Source organism: Dendronephthya gigantea, unplaced genomic scaffold (genome assembly GCF_004324835.1).
Source record: "Dendronephthya gigantea isolate DGI-Jeju-01 unplaced genomic scaffold, DenGig_1.0 000156F, whole genome shotgun sequence".
In the NCBI taxonomy this organism is placed as follows: Eukaryota; Metazoa; Cnidaria; class Anthozoa; order Malacalcyonacea; family Nephtheidae; genus Dendronephthya; species Dendronephthya gigantea.
Genome location: NW_021163166.1, coordinates 305,464 through 311,820, shown reverse-complemented (window position 1 = coordinate 311,820; position 6,357 = coordinate 305,464).

Genomic DNA, 6,357 nt, shown 5'->3' with positions numbered 1-6,357 from the left:
GGGACAATTTATTCCAAAATTATGCAGCTGTCCATATAGTGTGATATATGTGTACATATAGCTGTAAATTATAATGTGACTTTGTTGTCAAAATATTATATCAATAATTGCAATAAATAGTGTAGTTCACTTATACTGTAATAATTAGGAGGGAGTCTAAATACTTACGAATACTTTCAAATTATAATACTCATCTTGGTGAATACAGAGAAAATTTGATTGGAAACATTTTCATTGTTTTTTTTTATGGTTAAACACAAGGAAATGTAATTTAATACATAATCCTAGCACATTTCTTTCAAGTAAAAAAATGTAACAAAGCCACCTTAACTACAATGGCAAACTACCAAAGTTATTGTGCCACTAATTATTATTTTCACAGCAAATAATATCCCTTATAAATATAATTGCCTAGGTATTTCAATTACATCAATAATATTGTTAATACAGGTGCCACTTCATTTGGTATACTAATTAGCCTAAAGTAAATATACATCATATGGTTGATTTTAAAAATGTCAAAAAACGACCTACCACCCAAATTTGAACAAAATTGTAATTTTTGCACACAACCATAACTAGGGCTTATCATGAAATATAAATTAGTTTGGTTGGAAACAATTCTGCACTGAATTTTAATGGCTAAACTTAAGGTTCGCATAAAGTCCCTTCTCGACAAAAAGGACCTAAAAAAAAACATGGATTTTTTAGATGAAAATTGCTTATTCAGTAAATTAATTGCTACATATTTTGTAATATAAACTAAGGAAGGTGTCTATATGGTTCAAAGTATCTCTATTCAAATTCTACTCAAGAAGTAGACAGCTATTCTGAGATGTCAGGTAAATATGTGCTGTGATAATTGGAAAATTGTTTGATTTTGAAAATGTCAAAAAAACGACCATGGACCTACCACCCAAATTTAAATCAAAATATACTTTTTGTAAACTACAATACCCAGGGTGTATTGCAAAATATGAATTAGTTTGATCGGAAACAGTTTTGGGGTAATTTACCAGTGTTGAACATAGGTTTTAGCAATAGACTAATGTTTTAAGTTCATGTCAAATCAAGCAAAACCTCAGCAATTATTTTAGGTACATCTAATGTTTGGATTTTAAAACTAATGCATGCTTTTACATAAAATACATCTATAGCAAAAGAAAATCACGTACAATACAGCATTTCCGTCTAATATTTAAGATATACCGTCAAAAGTGCTGATTGTAATACATTTTTCCAATGGCAATTCCAATATTGAATTGTTTGTAAAATAAAATGGTATATTAATAAGATTATAGGCACTAAAAGTTCTACGAAACTGCAATTTTTTAACACTGATATGTCAAAGGATTACATTATATTTTATTCACTGTGATCACAGGCAGTTACCTAGCTAAAAAAACAGTAAAATGATCATCATACAATCCTAACTTCTATAAACTGCAATCACAGCGAACTCTTGTATAACATTCAACCGTCCTTAATTATTTGGCAAACAGTGAATCCATTTTGTCTAGGAGTTTCATATTTTCAGATGATCACATGCTTTTTATTTTCTGTTAATTTGCATAACTTTCCGAGAGTTATGGTTGTGAAAACAGCACTGAAACACTCATACTGTTTGAAATCCGGCCGCCATGTTTACATGGAATTGCTTCGATCAGCTTCCAGACTCCACTCCCCAGCAATCTGATTGGTTTTGAGCGCTCAATACGCGAGTTTGTAAAAAATCTCCTCTTAATTTTAATTGCAATCTTCAAGTTTGAGATCTGCTGTGCGATAACATTTGACCAAAACGATTATCCAGTGTGTTTCCGCCCAGGATTGAATTGAAAGGAAAAGTAGAAGCAATATGTTTCCGCCCAAGATAGAACTGGGGACCTTGCGCGTGTTAGGCGCACGTGATAACTACTACACTACAGAAAAATGCAAAAAACACTCACAAAAAATGGGAAAATTGTGTGTTTAAAAAAGAGAAAGAAAGCGATATGTTTACCGGCGCCCAGAATTGAACTGGAAACCTTGCGCGTGTAAAGCGCACGTGATAACCACTACACTACGAAAACTTTCAAGGGTTTGAAAAAGAATGTTTCCTTTCTAAATTTGAATTGGCAAAATATGAAAACCTCGCAATTTTAATTCAATAACTTGTGCACGTCATAACCGCTTCGCTACATGAATTGCGTGGCATCTTTGAAGTGTTTAAAGGAAGGAGTTGGTGTAATCCTGTATAAATATTAATTGTTTATTTAAGGAAAACTGTTCTCATTAACACCAACATGATTGGAAAATCAAGAATGTTAATTTCATATGAATGACAAAACACACTTTTAAAAGCGTAAACTGTAGTGTCAAGGGAGTTATAGTAAAATCAATTGAGTAAATACACAACATTATTTAGGCAAAAAGAGAATTCAACTCAACGGTTGTCAAATACAAGTTAACGACATACAATAAATAACCCGATATGACATCTCCATTCACGCGTCATGCCTGAGACAAATGAAATCTCATGACAATTGATCTCAAATCTTATAAAAGGCACCAAAACAACCGATATTTTAGTACAACTCTACTGATTTGGAATGGCTGCTGTTCGGCGAAGACAACGAATAAGTCAAGAGAACCGGGAGCGGTTATAAGTTAATTAGGGCATTAAATGACCCTGAGCAAGATTATCTAAATAAAGCAGACACACTGGAAATTCATCCATCAACAGCAAGAGGAATCATCAGACGTTTTTGGAGCACGACCGTATAGAAGAGCTTCTGATGGTGGACGCAATAACACGAAGGTTGATCCCAACATGACACTATGTATGTATTAAAGAAATTGTCAACGAAAATCCAATGTCGACGTTAGAAGCAGTAAACGAACAGCTACGAGAACGACTACCACAAAAACCACGTATTCATTCATAACATTTGGTAAAGTGTTGTATGGGATGCTCTAAACCCGAAAGCTTGCACGAAGATGTACAGCGGAGAGAGATTGACCAGATGTTATACAGGGTGTATAAAAAAAATCGAATCTAAATTTTGCGTGTAATAATGCAAAATATATTTGCTAAATTTCGTTCATTTTTACACCATCGCTAAGTTCATTTTTTCTCTTTCAAATGACAGGTTGCGCGTGTCAGTTAGTTGAAAAATGAAGGAGTACTGGTTCGACAAAAAGTTCATAAAGATTTTCTGCCGATGGGAATTGGACGTTTGTTTTATTGAAAATTAGTCCCAAAGGGCTTTAAAATCTAATTATTACTGAAAACTAAAATGCAAATTTATCGGAAAAATTCTGCTTATTCAATTTTCAACGATAGCTTTGAAGAACACAATGCCTCAAATGTTCGACGAGCAGTTCAAGGCATCCTTCGACGCTGTCAAACTTGCATAGATAGAAACGGAGGACATGTTGAGGCATAGGACCCTAAATTCGTAATTAAATGAACAGGTTTTATGTAAATTTTTCTACATAACAGTTTGTCGATTTAATTAAATTTGCATTTTCTTTTGTCTGGAGGTCTCACTTCGAATTCCCTTCGGCGGAAAATTTTGATTTCGAGCAACAATTTTTAAAAGACGATAACTCGGCCAGTTTTGGTCGTGTCGATATAAGAATGGTATAATCGAAAACTAAATAAGCTAATCTTTGTTGCCATATAAAAATTATATCGTTTACTTCAGTATTTTATACACAGCAGCGGGCAGCCTGTCAAAGTTGGATTCGAATTTTTTTTATACACACTGTAGAACGTCGGCGTGAATATGCGGCGGTTTCTACTCATTGTTGATGAATGCGGGTTCAATATTTGGACCTCGAAAAGTCATGGAAGGACAAGGAGAGGAAACAAAGCATACCGAGAGGTTTTCGGACAGAAAGGCCCTAATATCACGATAACGTTGGCTGTATCGCCCATCTATGGTCTGCTTCACCACTCCATAGCCGTTGGGGGCATGAATCACAAAAGATTTGCCTAGTTCCTGCAGGGCTGTGCGGACAATTTAAATGAAGAGGAGACTCATATTATTTATGACGGGGCACCTGTCCATCTTAATGCCGAATCACCAGCACACCATATTCATCTGCCCTTGCTGCCGCCATATTCTCCCTTTCTTAACATAGTTGAGCAGGCGATAAGTTCACTCAAAGTAGCCATAGAAATTATATTCTAGACCTCAAATCCAGCAAGAGATGCAAAATAGAGAAGAACTGTTTAATATGTCGTAAGTTTCGCCAGCGACCCAACTCCACCTTGATGGCAGACCTTCCTCGAGAGCAAGTGAAACCATTTTTCCCACCATTTACAGTAACTGGCGTGGATCTGTTCGGTCCATTCAGTCTTAAGGTTTCAAGAAACAAGAGTGTTAAAGCCTGGGGTGCAATTTTCACTTGTGCTACAGTACGGGCTATCCATTTAGAAGTCGTCGAGAGTATGTCATCCAAAGCCTTTCTCCACGCGATGAGACGATTCGCTCCCATCATGGTTGGCCAAGCACGATAATTTCCGATTACGGTACGCCGTTTGTTGGAAAAGAGAGATTATTAAGAGAGCTATTAGCAAACTTGCCACAGAAGCTCGAAGATTTCGCAACCATACATCAACTTCGCTGGATTTTTACCACGCCCCGGAGCCCTCGTCAAGGCGGAATTTGTGAAAGCTTGATAAAACAAGTGAAACATGCCATTCAAGTTGTGATCGGAAGCCAACGGTTATCTTGGAACGAAATAAACACAGTGTTTTCCGAAGTTAAGTCATTGATCAACGGAAAACCCTTAGGATACCCATCGAACGATCCCAATGATTTGCAACCCCTAAAAATTTTCTCATCGGTCGAGCATCGAACAGCGTTCCGCACGGGTCATTCTAGAGAAGTGAAATCTTAATTCGAAGGTTTGAGTTTGTCTAAAGCCTGGCTCAGCAATTTTGGGGGAGATTTATTCCAGAGTATCTCCCGACGTTGCAGAAAAAAGGAAAATGGCGATTAAAAGAAGGACAGATGAATTTGGCGATTTGGTCTTGATGGTTGATTACGAGACACCGCGCGGGAAATGGAAGTTAACCCGAGTTGAAAAAGTTTACCCTAGAAAGGATGGTGTGGTAAGGAATCTTTTGGTCAAAACACAGCATGGTAATTACAAAAGGTCAGTGCAACGTTTATGTGTTTTAATAGAAGCTAGTAGCCCATGAACGAGCATCCACGAACTGTGGGCCCGGAGGGTTGGTTTGAATACCCAACAACATTCCATCATAATCAAATGAATTTTAATGTAATAAATATATTTATAATATAACATTTATAGTACGTGCTTGCTGATTAGTCGAGAAGCGTGTTTCTATAACTGTATAGAAACACGGGAATTTTCCCGCCGAACTTGGCAAGCGAAGCGATGTAATGAGAATTTGTAATTGAATCGAATTATAATATTTGTACAAAATCTTTTTATCGAGTTATACTATAAAAAAAATAGAAAACGTTTTTCCTGTGTTTCTATACAGTTATAGAAACACTTGTGGGAGTTTGGGAAAACTCGAAATAACGTGGAAAAACTCGCCCTATGGGCTCGTTTTCCCACTGATTATTTCTCGTTCTCCACAACTCCCATGCGTGTTTATATAACTGTATAGAAACACGGAAAATGTTTTCTATTTCTTAACTAGTTATCTTAGTTATTAAGTTAATAAAAGATACTGTACGAGTGACTGCTAATCAGTTAAGCGTCAGGGGAAGAGCGAGGTAGAACGAACGTTTGATTTGGAATTAGTTGTAATAGACAAAGTCCTACGGGGATCCACCCTTCAGGTACTGAAATTTATCTGTTTACATGTATGTTTGTAGTTTGATTAGTGTTTATGTTTATGTTTATGTTTAGTTTGATTCATAACATAAACTAAGAAAATGATTGGAATGCATGTATCTTTTTACCTTTTACTTATATAGGTAATCTTTTTTATAGAATATATATTTATCAATAAATATTAAAAAAATTCCCGGGCGGGAACATTTCGCTTTCTTTCCCTCTATTAAACACTTTTAAGGTGCGATACGATTTCTGCAAACTAGCGGTTATCAAGTGCTCTTTAGAGGTGCAAGGTAAACAGTTTGACCATGTACAGAAACAACTATGTGCGCTGTGTTTTTTTCGATATATTTTATTTAAACCTGTAACTGTTATGACTCGTAGAAATTTCTAAAACGTAAAGAATTTTAGATTTATTTTACTAAAATTTCCAGCATTCGATATTTTGCCGATTGAAATTCAGAGGGGAAATATTCTTTTTTAACCACGGGAAAGTTTTCGTAGTGTAGTGGTTATCACAAGCGCTTCACACGTGCAAGGTCCCCAGTTCAAACC